The 14,751-nt window shown below is 41.1% G+C and overlaps 1 pseudogene; it reads right to left on the bottom strand.

Annotated features, from left to right (window-relative positions):
* Positions 1-4,898: 4,898 nt before the first annotated feature.
* On the bottom strand, positions 4,899-14,498 carry LOC111970566 (CCA tRNA nucleotidyltransferase 1, mitochondrial-like; annotated as a pseudogene).
* Between the last annotated feature and the right edge of the window lie 253 nt (positions 14,499-14,751).

The following is a 14,751-nucleotide window of genomic DNA, read 5'->3' as shown; positions in this document are numbered from 1 at the left end:
CTGTGGTAAATTCAACTGATTGCACTGATGCACTGTCAACTGGTCCCACAGTTGACAGTGCATGTCAGAGCCAAAACCAAGCCATGAGGTCGAAGGAATTGTCCGTAGAGACAGGATTGTGTCGAGGCACAGATCTGGGGAAATGTACCAAAACATTTCTGCAGTATTGAAGGTCCCCAAGAACACAGTGGCCTCCATCATTCTTATATGGAAGAAGTTTGGAACCACCAAGACTCTTCCTTGAGCTGGCCGCCCGACCAAACTGAGCAATCGGGGGAGAAGGGCCTTGGTCAGAGAGGTGACCAACAACCCGATGATCACTCTGACTGAGCTCCAGAGTTCCTCTGCGGAGATGGGAGAACTTTCCAGAAGGACAACCATCTCTACAGCACTCCACCAATCAGGCCTTTATGGTAGAGTGGCCATACGGAAGACACTCCTCAGTAAAAGGCACATGACAGCCCGCTTGGAGTTTGCCAAAAGGCACCTAATGAACTCTCAGACCATGAGAAACAAGATTCTCTGGTGTGATGAATCCAAGACTGAACTCTTTGGCCTGAATGCCAAGCGTCACGTCTGGAGGAAACCTGGCATCATTCCTACGGGGAAGCATGGTGGTGGCAGCATCATTCTGTGGGGATGTTTTTCAGCAGCAAGGACTGGGAGACTAGTCAGGATCGAGGGAAAGATGAACGGAGCAAAGTACAGAGAAATCCTTGATGAAAACCTACTCCAAAGCTCTCAGGACCTCAGACTGGGGTGAAGGTTCACCTTCCAAGAGGACAACCACCCTAAGCACACAGCTTAGGGTGGTTGACAACACATGAGCGGCTTCAGAACAAGTCTCTGAATATCCTTGAGTGGCCCAGCCAGAGCCCGGACATGAACCCGATCGAACAACTCTGAGACCTGAAAATAGCTGTGCATCGACACTCCCCATCCAACCTGACAGAGCTTGAGGATCTGCAGACAAGAAATGGGAGAAACTCCCCAAATACAGGTRTGCCAAGCTTGTAGCATCATACCTAAGAAGACTCAAGGTTGTGATCACTGCCAAAGGTGCTTCAACAAAGTACTGAGTAAAGGGTCTGAATATTTACGTAAATGTTATAACATTTCCAAAAATGTAAAACACACACACACACACACACACACACACACACACACACACACACACACACACACACACACACACACACACACACACACACACACACACAACACACACACACACACACATACATACATACATACATACATACATGACTTTTGTAGCTAAAAGCATAATTTATAAATAATTAAAATGTTGTCATATGTATGAAATTTGATTTGGCATTAGCCAGTGGCGATTATAGCATGGAAATCTTGGTGGGGTAAAAAAAACAAAAAAACGAATTGCACTATAACGGTGACAAACGGTGTTCACAAACTGTTAGGGCCTACATAAAGCTGTCCCAACATCAGAGTCCCAACACAGCCACTGCTACACCTGTCTATCAGCGGAGCCTTGGCTATCAGCGGAGCCTTGTCTGGCAGCGAAACAGTTAATTCAGCCTCATTTACTGCCTTTTAAAAACATAGCTGATATGGCTGACTTGCTTAAACAAATGTAGTTTCTACTGACAATTGAGATGTACAGTACAAACTATTGCATAAGGGGACGACAAGTGGATAAGAGGCAATCCGTAATTTCGATTAAGACATTAATGAGCAAGCTAGGACGGACGTAGTCAATATAACAATTTGTTCAGCACTTTTGAAATGTACAGCAACAGAATTCAGAACATGGGCCGTTCTTAGGGTGTTCTCCCTGTACACCAAGTCAGAACAGTAGGATAAATAAAGGGGGCATATAAGCAGACAATGAAAGCTCTTATAATATTCAATGATTACATTTCTCAAAAACAGGTTATAGGCTACATGTGCACCACCAAGTCAGAACAGTAGGTGAAATTAAGAGGTGAAAATAGACCAAATTATTAGGGTGAGGCACATGGGCAACTAACAGCTTACTACACAACATACACTTGGTATTACTTTCTTAGTTACAGTATACATATCTCCCTGGCATATTACATCATTTATTCAGCAACATACGAGACAATTTTGGACTCACCTTGTTGTGCTGTGCTCACTTGAACAGGAAGGTGGTGAAGAGAAGGTCCTTCGTGGGAAAATTTCATCAAACTGTCATCAAAGTCTGGTATTCTCTGGATTTATGGCTGTTTCTTATACACATCTAGATGTGTATAAGAGACAGCTCCAATCCTCAGGGGCCTTATTGGTGTCACACTTAACACTCCTGACTCCAATAATTAACTAATCATGATCTTCATAAAAAAATGCAATTAGTTTAAATCAGGTGTGTTTGGTAGGGATGGGGAAAAGCATGACACCAATCATGCCCCCAAGGACTGGAATTGCCCAGGCCTATTCTAGAAAGATGCCCGAGTTCCGAATTTACAATTCCTAGTTGGATGAAAGTTCAAAATGTATTTTCCCAGTCGTAGCTCGTTTTTCCCGAGGTCCCAGTTGTCTTGAACTCACTAAAGTCTGATTTCGCAGTTCCGAGTTAAGTTGTTTTGATCATGCTTCATTGACAGCATGGCCAATGTTGAATGTATATCATTCTAAACTAGGAAAAGAGACCCTTAATCTTAGACTTAGGACCACACAGCCACTCCACTGAATAGCAGGCTAATGATTGCTTTGCAATGCTTGCAGTTTGCCACTGATTCCTTCCAAACCACTCATTGTTGAATTTAGCAATTTTTAACATTACGCAATTTTTTACTTTTTAACATAAACATTGTGTAATGTTTATGTCCAATGGCCAATGAGCACCGATTTGTTTCATCTATAATTTCTCTTCATTATTTCGCTTCATACAGTTGAAGTCGGAAGTTTACATACACCTTAGCCAAATACGTTTAAACTCAGTTTTTCACAATTCCTGACATTTAATCCTAGTAAAACTTCCCTGTTTAGGTCAGTTAGGATCACCACTTTATTTTAAGAATGTGAAATGTCATAATAATAGTAGAGAGAATAATTTCTTTCAGCTTTTATTTCTTTCATCACATTCCCAGTGGGTCAGAAGTTTACATACACTCAATTGATATTTGGTAGCATTGCCTTGAAATTGTTTAACTTGGGTCAAACATTTCAGGTAGCCTTTCACAAGCTTCCCTCAATAAGTTGGGTGAATTTTGGCCCATTCCTCCTGACAGAGCTGGTGTAACTGAGTCAGGTTTTGTAGGCCTCCTTGCTCGCACACGCTTTTTCAGTTCTGTCCACAAATTTTCTATAGGATTGAGGTCAGAGCTTTGTGATGGCCACTCCAATACCTTKACTTTGTTGTCCTTAAGCCATTTTGCCACAACTTTGGAAGTATGCTTGAGGTCATTGTCCATTTGGAAGACTMATTTGCGACCAAGCTTTAACTTCCTGACTGATGTCTTGAGATGTTGCTTCAATATATCCACATAATTTTCCTCCCCCATGATGCCATCTATTTTGTGAAGTGCACCAGCCCATCCTGCAGCAAAGCACCACCACAACATGATGCTGCTACCCCTGTGCTTCACAGTTTAGATGGTGTTCTTCGGTTTGCAAGCCTCCCCCTTTTTCCTCCAAACATAACAATGGTCATTATGGCCAAACAGTTCTATTTTTGTRTCATCAGACAAGAGGACATTTCTCCAAAAAGTACGATCTTTGTCCCCATGTGCAGTTGCAAACCGTAGTCTGGCTTTTTTATGGCAGTTTTGAAGCAGTGGCTTCTTACTTGCTGAGCGGCCTTTCATGTTATGTCAATATAGGACTCGTTTTACTGTGGATATAGATACTTTTGTACCTGTTTCCTCCAGCATCTTCACAAGGTCCTTTGCTGTTGTTCTGGGATTGATTTGCACTTTTCACACCAAAGTACGYTCACCTCTAGGAGACAGAACGCGTCTCCTTCCTGAGCGGTATGACGGCTGCGTCGTCCCATGGTGTTTATACTTGCATACTATTGTTTGCAAAGATGAACGTGGTACCTTCAGGCATTTGAAAATTCCTCCCAAGGATGAACCAGACTTGTGCAGGTCTACATTTTTTTTTCTGAGCTCTTGGCTGATTTCTTTTGATTTTCCCATGATGTCAAGCAAAGAGTTACTGCGTTTGAAGGTAGGCCTTGAAATACATCCACCTCCTGTTGACTCAGATGTCAATTAGCCTATCAGAAGCTTCTAAAGGCATGACATAATTTTCCAAGCTGTTTAAAGGCACAGTCAACTTTGTGTATGTAAACTTSTGGCCCACTGGAATTGTGATACAGTGAATTATAAGTGAAATAATCTGTCTGTAAACAATTGTTGGAAAATTACCTGTGTCATGCACAAGATGTCCTAACCGACTTGCYWRWWMKCTAGTTTGTTAACAAGAAATGTGTGGAGTGGTTGAAAAACAAGTTTTAATGACTCCCACCTAAGTGTATGTAAACTTCCAATTTCAACTGTATGACAAGGATTAAAAAGGATTTGCAAGTAGATTGTCAACTTGATTCATGATGACTGCTAGCTAAGTTTTTGAAAGTATGATGTTGACATGCCCAATCAAAGCTACTGTAGATATGTGATTTGACGTAATTTTATCTGTGGCCAATGACCTTGAGCCTTCTTAGATGGCCACTTCTAATATAACTCTATGGCAGCACTCAAGGGGCTTGAATTTTCTAGCTCTACCCTTAAACTTGGCKGAGAGGTAGTGTTCCCATGAGTGACAGAACACTGAGCCAATCAAGGCGCAAYGCACTGTATTTTCTGCTGGCTTGCCCCACCACCACAGAAAGCACTGAGCTAGGCTGAAACACCTGCATTTTGGAACTGCCTTACTCAAGAAAACAAAAAAGAGACCATGTTTGTATGCGACTTTATTAACACAATGATATATATTTTTTGTTTGACGGATATGTGACATGTATTAATGTCAAAATAACATGCAAAACCGGAAATCCCTGAATGACAGGTTGCCACTGGACTTACCGAGGCCTCATTTAAGACTCCATAATGTTCCATCTGTAGGCAGTGCTTAATTTGAGGACAGGATCCGGCACCTATCAGATTTGACTTTGTTTGTTCCGGCACCTATTTGCCCGGATCTGGTACCTCTCGCGGCATGATTTATTAATTGTTTAACTGTTCGCACTACAGACATTCTAATAAAAGCAATCAGCGTTAAATCAAGTTGCCTCCTTGTTATTTCTCCTGCCCCCCAGAAAGACCATCATGTAAAAGCGTGGTGATCCTTCTGTGTAATCATCCTATACTGTCACACTGATTCCAGACCTGCTCTCTTATTTGTACATAGAGGTTATGGGGAGTGGTGGTCAGCTAGTGAAGAGGTCCCTACGTAATCACGTCACCTAGGCTAGTCATCTCTACTGAATTTGAATCATGGGAAAGTTTTTTTTTAAATGGATAAGAAAAGGCAATCGATTTTGATGACATTTTTCAAGTCCAAAAACCTAGAGAAAGATGGTGAATCAAACCCGGAACGAGCCAGAGAACTGTCAGTGCCAGAGGAGAGGAGTACGGGGCAAACTGWTCCTGATGGCGATGCTATAGCTAGCAGCGATACTAATCCCGCCAGTGTATTACCACTGGCACCTCCACTGGCTAGTAAGCCTACTAGCGAGTCAGACTCAGAGGGAGACGGGAAGCTGGGGGGCATTGCATTCACCGACAAAGTGCTCTGAGCAGGTGCAATTTGCAGTTCAACAACAAACAAACGTATAACCCCTGGCTTGTCAAGCAGAATTCAAAGTTGGGTTGTACAACATGCAAAAAGGTAGGGAGTTTGGGTCTAGAAACGACTGGAGGGATTAAAGTAGCAAAAGAGTGGGTGGAATGTACAGTTATTTAACATCCCATGCCATAGACGTAAACAAACAACAAAAAGACTCCAGGAAATGTTTTTTTCAACATGCCCGAACCAAGGCACATTTGGTGGCAGCAAGCCTTTTAGACAAGGTTAAAGAGGACACCCATGTTATAGTTAACACTCAAAATKAAAAAAATAGACTCTACAGCCACAGTCTTCCGAACAGCCTTAGGAGGCTAAACGTCACAGTCACATGGCTTTGAGCAAGAAATTTACTCTCATGAGTTAAATGGACTTGACATGGTGAGAGTCAATGTGGGAGGTTTTGGAAACTAAGGTAGGATTTTTTCTTTACAAACTTGTTCTGTACTGTGAAGGTAATCTGAATATGTGCTTCATATTATCACATAGGCAGGATGCCAATATATTCTCATGTGTGTGTTCTGCTGCAGCCTACAATGATTTATTTTATTTGAAGTTCTATTCCGATATTGTGATTTGTTCTGCTGCTACATTGAGGTCTTAAAAATATATGAAATGTGTGTCTCGTAAGCCCCACAGCTGAGTATGTGTGCATATGCATATGGCATTTTTCCCCCAGTGTCGTCTAAAAATTATGCTGTACATTCATGTCTAGAAAATCAGACTAAGAAATTCGGACTTGTGTAAGCCCCGCAAATATACTAAAGTATGTGTGCATACTGCAGTAACGTCTAAAATGCTTTGAATTAAATCAGCACCTTGTAGAGTGCTGTCCGTTTCCCTACCATGGATAGCCTACTTGGCTGTTTACTCTGTCTGCCACGCTGCTACGTTGTTTCACAAAATGTTTTTCTCATTGTGTTCTGGTACCTCAGAGCCCCCCAGGATAACCCCCCTCTTCGCGYGCTCACTATGTGTTCCGGGACCTCCCGATTTTACAAATGAAGCACTGTCTGTAGGTGCTACAAAGCAAACATTGGCGTCATCWGAAACTTTACCGCTTGCTCTGTAATATCAGTAGCATTTTGATTTCATTAACACATTTCTTACATTAATTTATGAATATTGAAAATATACATTTGTTTTTTATTTGACAATTTTTTATATATAATGTAGACCATAATATACTCTGCAGGCAATTCAAAGTCCCAAAGTGGGATCTCTGCTACTTCTAGAGTTATAATCCCATTTGTAAGCATTAAAAGCAGAGTGTGTGAAAATGGATTCAAAATGGTTGCGTTTGCTGGTAATTTGCAGGATGTGCAATGATGCAAGTAAAAGGTAATCCAGTGATTGGATTGGTTACATTGCCTACTATGCCAATTTCTCTGTATATAATTTATCATAACTCTAACAGTATCAGAGATCTCACTCTGGGACTTTGTTATTCCATAACCCTTGGTAAAGCYAAAATGCAAAAAATATGCCAACTTTGATTCATTATTTCTCATTTTTGCTTTTAGATACAAATGTCAAATATATGTCAACAATTCTTCCTAAATCATGGTATTTTTTGTCCTGGTTTCATGAGGAATCACCCAAAACCTTCATTAAATAGCCTAAATATTTCATCGGAGAAACCACACTATACACAAGCTGCTTTCACCCTCAAGCCATTTGATGAGTCAKTCTCAAAACAAAATGGAAAATTCCTGGATTAACGTTTTTTTTTTCACCCCACAAAGACCGCCTTTCTGAGATATGATTATGGGACATTTAAACAAATCCCACATTACTCATTAGACTTTCATTGCTCTAATCTCACCAAGCACCATTGAGAATTGGCAAACTATCCAGTTTTCAGTTAATCTTATTGACTGAATCCAAACTAAACACCAGATTGCCCAATCTCAAAGGCATTTCAGGGCAGGCAATATACAAATGGTTCCAGTATCTATACWGCCACAGATGCTGAGAGATTGCAGTGGTTCTGGTTGATCACAAACGTACATTTTTTTCATAGACAGCTGTTCAGCTGAGAGCACAATATCCAAACTCTATGTGCTGCACTGGGATACATTTTTTCATTTCAACATTGTAAGGAAATGTAGGGTTTCTCTCTCATTCTCATATCCAACACTCAAAGGTGTGTGTGGGGGTAACGCCTGATGGTTGCAGACGTTTACAGTTCTGTGATCCAGTGCAATCAACAGATTTCAGTCAGCAGAAGGGCCGTGCACACACACTCACCCCCTTCCTGTACTGCACACACTGGGGATCATGTCTTGTTGACATGACTAAGCAGCTCGGCTTTGTTCATCTCTTTTTTCAACATGTCTCGTAGGTTCTGTAGAATAGTGCCGATCTCCTTGCCAGAGGTGATGCCCATCTTCCTCAAGTCGTGCCTACTCGCGGTGAAGCGAAGAATGGACCATCTGCTCATCTCTGCCAGTAACTTGTCCTCGCCCTGGTACCTAAGCAGCTGACACACTTTACTTTGAGCATCCACCTCTCAACTCTGCAAACAATATACATAAAATGATCTACTAGACCATGTGCTGCTGTCAGGTTAGGCCATCCATGGCAAACTCAGTTCCAAAAGGACACCATCTTGACAGTCATAAAATTATAAATACAGTTAGTATCATTACATCAACTCATTTTGTTATGCAATGGCTGTGCTTACATCTATGATATAGTCAGTGTAGGGCTTCATGCTGTCTGGATCATCCTGCGATTTATGGAGGTCTCGTCTGTGTTTGACCAGGAAGTCATGGCTTGGGAGAATGGTCCTTCCAAGTGCTGCCAGACCCGCTTCATCTCCTCCGTCGCCCTCTGCAGGTAAACCTGGGAATAAAAGCATAACTCTTACACAACTATAATTATGGGACTATCTATAAAAACAATCTATGCTCTAGCTGAGAACATTTCTAGTGATCTGTCACCATGACGACCTAAACATAGTGCTTTGAGGTTTGCTTTACGTAATTGTTTGCATGACTTCTACATGCATACTTTAGGGTTTAGTTTGGATTTAGTCAGTAAGACTAATTGTAAACTGGATAGATTGCCAATTCTCAATGGTGCTTGGTGAGATTAGAGCAATGAAAGGCTAATGAGTAATGTGGGATTGGTTTAACTGTTCCATAATGATATCTCAGAAAGGTGGTCTTCTTTGACCAATGTATGGGGAGAAAAAAAAAGTGAATCCAGAAATTTTCTATTTTGTTTTGAGAATGACTCATCAAATGGCTTTAGGGTGAAAGCAGCTTGTGTCGCGTGGTTTCTCCGATTGAACATTTAGGCTATTTAATAGTGCTGAGCGAATAACCCAAATTTAAAGGGGGGTTTTGGTTATTAAACAACTAATTGACCGAAGTTGGTTCAATTACTTGAATTGCATTTAGTTCATTTTTTTTGTTGTAAACCCAACGTGCCGTTTCTCTAGAGAAATTAAATCTTTCACAAGAGAAATCAAGTCCAACTTTGTGGGGCGCTGGGCTGAAAGGAGTTGTCATTAAGCAAATATTCAACCTAGTTCAGCGCAGAAACGTGGTAATGAACAAAGATGACCATAATCCATTGCACCTGTTGTTTCCAGTTTCGACAAAGATGGATACAATTTTACACCTGCCTTATTAGATACACACAGACCACATGAGAGAGGAATGTACACAACACAATGATAAGAGCAAGGGATAGAGACTGTTTATGAAAGTATGCCTTATCTACTTTGAAGAACTGGTAAAATTGTTTGTAAAACAGCTCTGCAGCATGCATAGGAAGGCTAGCCTAGCTAAATTGGATGACTAAAGACAGTACAGTATGTGGAGCACAGAGATAACATTGTCTATCTGGCTGCTACTGCCTGAGCAGAGAGAAGATGACTTTAAGGAATTAAAAATAATAAAGTCAAATAAAGACTAGGTAATATACACAACTGAAATATTGTATTATTTCATAGTAGTTTCCTATTTTATATTGATATCTACCCAATGTGGACCTGACAGAGACCATGGAATATTTTCAATGTTTTGGTAATTGAATGTTCACTATTTTTGTCATAATGTCATAATGCATTTAATGTGTATATATWTTTTTTTAAGTTCCAGAAATCGAAAATAATCTAACCGAAACAACCTCAAAAGGCACTAATTACTCAGCACTACTATAATGGTTTTGGGTGATTGCTCACAAAAGCAGGACATAGAAAGGCCAGGCTTTTTTGGAACTTCAAATACATTTAATCCATAAAATGGTCCTTTGGAGTAAGGATTGTTGATATATTTGACATCTCCCCATACCATAGTTCCTAGGAAACAGGGCTTTCTACCTCACCTATGGAATGAGCCAGGGCCAGCTCATACATGACCTCTAGTGAGTGAGCAGCATGGGTGTCTAACACCATCTTCTTCAGCTCAATCCAGATGCGCTCCCCTGATATGGCTGCTAGACCACGGGCGTTCTCCCTGATAGCCTCCAGGGGTGCGGGGTCATGTTCCCCTGCCTTGACTGACAATGACCATAAAACCTGGGGGCAGACCGGGAGATATTGACAAGGACAAGAACGCCATACAGAAACCCTCACATACTAAAGTTGAATTTGTTAATTGCCATAGCCAAGTCCAACATTAACACCCGTCCCATTTACACCACAGAGATCTCTGGATTACCTGAAGTATCGTAATATTCAAATCAAATCAAATTTATTGGTCACATACATGTGTTTAGCAGATGTTATTGCGAGTGTAGCGAAATGCTTGTGCTTCTAGGTCCGACAGTGCAGTAATATCTAACAGGTAAGAATACATGTAAATCTAAGTAAGGAATGGATTAAGAATATACACATATATCAGAGCGGCATTGGACTAAGATACAGTGGCATAGTATAGAATACAGTTTATACATATGAGATGAGTAATGCAAGATACGGAGACATTATTAAAGTGGCTAGTGTTTCATTTCCTTAAAGTGGCCAGTGATTCCTAATCTATGTCTATAGGCAGCAGCCTCTGATGTGCTGGAGATGGCTGTTTAAGTCAGTGGTGTAGTATAGAATAAAATACAGTATATACAGTTGAAGTCAGAAGTTTACATACACCTTAGCCAAATACATTTAAACTTAGTTTTTCACAATTCCTGACATTTAATCCTGGTAAAAATTCTCTATTTTAGGTCAGTTAGGATCACCACTTTATTTAGTATTTTATATTTCAGCTTTTATTTCTTTCATCACATTCCCAGTGGGTCAGAAGTTTACATACACTCAATTAGTACTTGCTAGCACTGCCTTTATATTGTTTAACTTGGGTCAAACGTTTCGGGTAGCCTTTCACAAGCTTCCCACAATAAGTTGGGTGAATTTTGGCTCATTCCTCCTGACAGAGCTGGTGTAACTGAGTCAGGTTTGTAGGCCTCCTTGCTCGCACACGCTTTTTCAGTTCTGCCCACAAATGTTATATAGGATTGAGGTCAGAGCTTTGTGATGGCCACTCCAATACCTTGACTTTGTTGTCCTTAAGCCATTTTGCCACAACTTCGAAGAATGCTTGGGGTCATTGTCCATTTGGAAGACCAATTTGCAACCAAGCTTTAACTTCCTGACTGATGTCTTGAGATGTTGCTTCAATATATCCACATAATTTTCCTTTCCTCATGATGCCATCTATTTTGTGAAGTGCACCAGCCCCTCCTGCAGCAAAGCACCACCACAACATGATGCTGCCACCCCCGTGCTTCACGGTTGGGATGGTGTTCTTCGGCTTGCAAGCATCCCCCTTTTCCCCCAAACATAACGATGGTCATTATGGCCAAACAGTTCTAATTTTGTTTCATCACACCAGAGGACATTTCTCCAAAAAGTACGATCTTTGTCCCCATGTGCAGTTGTAAACCGTAGTCTGGCTTTTTTATAGCGGTTCCTTGCTGAGAGGCCTTTCAGGTTATGTCGATATAGGACTCGTTTTACTGTGGATATAGATACTTTTTACCTGTTTCTTCCAGCATCTTCACAAGGTCCTTTGCTGTTGTTCTGGGAATGATTTGCACTTTTTGCACCAAAGTACGTTCATCTCTAGGAGACAGAACACATCTCTTTCCTGAACTGTATGACGGATGCGTGGTCCCATGGTGTTTATACTTGCGTACTATTGTTTGTAGAGATGAACGTGGTACCTTCAGGCGTTTGGAAATTGCTCCCAAGGATGAACCAGACTTGTGTAGGTCTACAATTTCTTCTCCTTCCTGAGCGGTATGACGGCTGCATGGTCCCATGATGTTTATACTTGCGTTTGTCAAGCAAAGAAGCACTGAGTTTGAAGGTAGGCCTTGAAGTACATCCACAGGTACACCTCCAATTGACTCAAATTATGTCAATTAGCCTCTCAGAAGCTTCTAAAGCCATGACATCCTTTTCTGGAATTTTCCAAGCTGTTTATAGGCACAGTCAACTTAATGTATGTAAACTTCTGACCCACTGGAATTGTGATACAGTGAATTATAAGTGAAATAATCTGTCTGTAAACAATTGTTGGAAAAATGACTTGCGTCATGCACAAAGTAGATGTCATAACCGACTTGCCAAAACTATAGTTTGTTAACAAAAATTTGTGGAGTGGTTGAAAAACGAGTTTTAATGACTCCAACCTAAGTGTATGTAAACTTCCGACTTCAATTGTATGTGGTGCCAAACTGGATCAGAACATCTACTGCTTTCTCAGCCAGGCAGGACATCGCTTCCTGCTATAGATGAGCAACCCAGAACTGTGTCAGTGTGTTTGCCTCAAAAAACATCTTGCCTCAATCAGTTTATTCCAGTTCAGAATAAAAATTAACTATCTTAACAGCAACAGTTCCAACCTAGACTTGTTTTCAACAATAATTGATACAGTAAAATGTACAGTAGGCCTGAATTTTTCATCTTCATCTGTACTGTTTCTTAGGGTTGCACTATCAGTAGCTAGTTAGCTTGCTTTGGCTAATGTTAGTTATTAGCTGTGTAACGTCACAAGGCCAGGGGATTGTTTGAAAGAGGATCTCACATCTACTCCTATGAGAGATAGTACTCCCTTATTTCTGCTTATCATCATCACCTGTTATATAATGACAAGAATGCCTTGTTGGCTGACTTACTTTCCACAAGAACTTCCCGGGTTACTGTCATGTTGTGCCTGAATGTTTGGTCAGGACGTGTCGTTTTATTAATTTGTTTGTTTTGAGAGACTCATTACTAAGCACTTCCCCACACAAAACACATTGTGGGCGCTCCTCGTTATTTCTCAAAGTTTGAATGAAAGAGCAGCGTGTGGGTCGCGGAGTGAACTTCAAGAAAACTGCAGAAAAAACTGCAAAGCACACGGGCATCTCCCCCCTCACCTCTCCCACTCGCGCAGCTGTCAAACTGAGCAGACACCGCTGCTAAGCAGAGAGCGCACTGAACCGAGAGCGCAGTTGCACTTGGCCAAATCAATTCCAGTAATTAATGAAATAATTATACATTTACGTCGCGACCCACCATTAACAGGTCCGCAAACCAAACTTTCAGAAACGCTGATATAGAATCCAATCTAACCCTGTTTGGACAGAAATCTAACCAGACACGTTTTTTGATTTTCTAATGTCAAGTTTGACATTAACGCCAGAAGAGGTGAATATATACTATAAACACACCTAAAAACATGGAGTTGACGGCGAGGTCTCTACGTCTTTCTGCCAGTCTGTAGAACATCCACCTGCAGTGTGGTCACCTCAAAGTTCTCATTGTGAAGCTAGAGATGAAAAGACAAATATGTGTTTTAAAGGCATACACACCTCCTGTACAGCATAATTTGCACTACAATGACTGTAGTGTGAAAGTGATTTTTCTCATCATGGCAAAATCAGAGTGTAAAAAGAAAGGTCGCTAATGAAAGGCAACATCACTTTCTTTTACAACAGCAGTCTTACATCCGGCATCTTTAATTGGATTGTAAACGCAGGGAATATTTGTGTATAGCTGGTCAAACTTCATAGTAATCTTGAGATGCTCTTACTCGGGCAGTGATGGTCCCATGCTTCTCCCCTTTATTGTTGATCCTCCTGATCCCTGCAGTCTGGAACATGCTCTTCATATCCTCTGATGTTGCCATGGTCACAAGTCCACATCCTCTGGCCGTTTCCCAGACAAGAGGTCCCGCACTGCACCCCCTGCTATCCTCAGCTCAAACGTGTACTTCTCAAAGAGGTCTATGGAGAAAGACAGACATGCCTAAATACATAAGTTGATAAGATCTATACTGTTGACATGCATTGGCCCCTGCATCACCCAATTATAATTACAAAAAAGTAGACACACGGATTCATACATTCGGATCCAAACCTGCTTCTCAAACCCTGGCCTCATCACTAATTAGAGTATAAAGAAATTACTCGAGAGGATCAACTTCTGAACAGTGCTACGAATGAATTTGCATGCCACAGACCTTGAAAGGCAGTTATGAATATCTAGACTTTGATCCAGATAAATTGGTTGGTAGCTAGCTAAGTAAAAGTTGATGAGAATGTGATAGAGTATACCTGGCTTCAGCTCTCACCTGCTATTCCATTCAGTCCATCACTGAATAAATGTAATAAGGACTGTAACTCTGTAGTCTTCAGCTGCATGGTAAGGAGACTTCTGAAACTCGAAGTGAAACGAACTCTGCTAATCACCACAGGATTCAGGAATCTCCACCACAACTAGATGATGTTGAGCAGAGGGACTGTTAGCTATAGCTAGCTGTGGTTAGCTAGCTGTGATGTACAGTGGCAATGAATGAACAAACGTTATTGGTGGTTGCAACACACATTCTGCTAATGTTAGATAACCCAAGCAACTACCGTAGACATTTCATTACAGCTAGTAGCTAGCCTTCAGACATGGATTCCATGTTTTTCATATAACAAGCTAGCTACAGTACAGTAGCCAACTGAAGCATATTGGCTCAT

This window comes from Salvelinus sp. IW2-2015, linkage group LG11 (assembly GCF_002910315.2).
Source record: "Salvelinus sp. IW2-2015 linkage group LG11, ASM291031v2, whole genome shotgun sequence".
Classification (NCBI taxonomy): Eukaryota; Metazoa; Chordata; class Actinopteri; order Salmoniformes; family Salmonidae; genus Salvelinus; species Salvelinus sp. IW2-2015.
The sequence above is the reverse complement of the archived record's forward strand: the minus strand, read 5'-3'. Positions and strand labels throughout refer to the sequence as shown.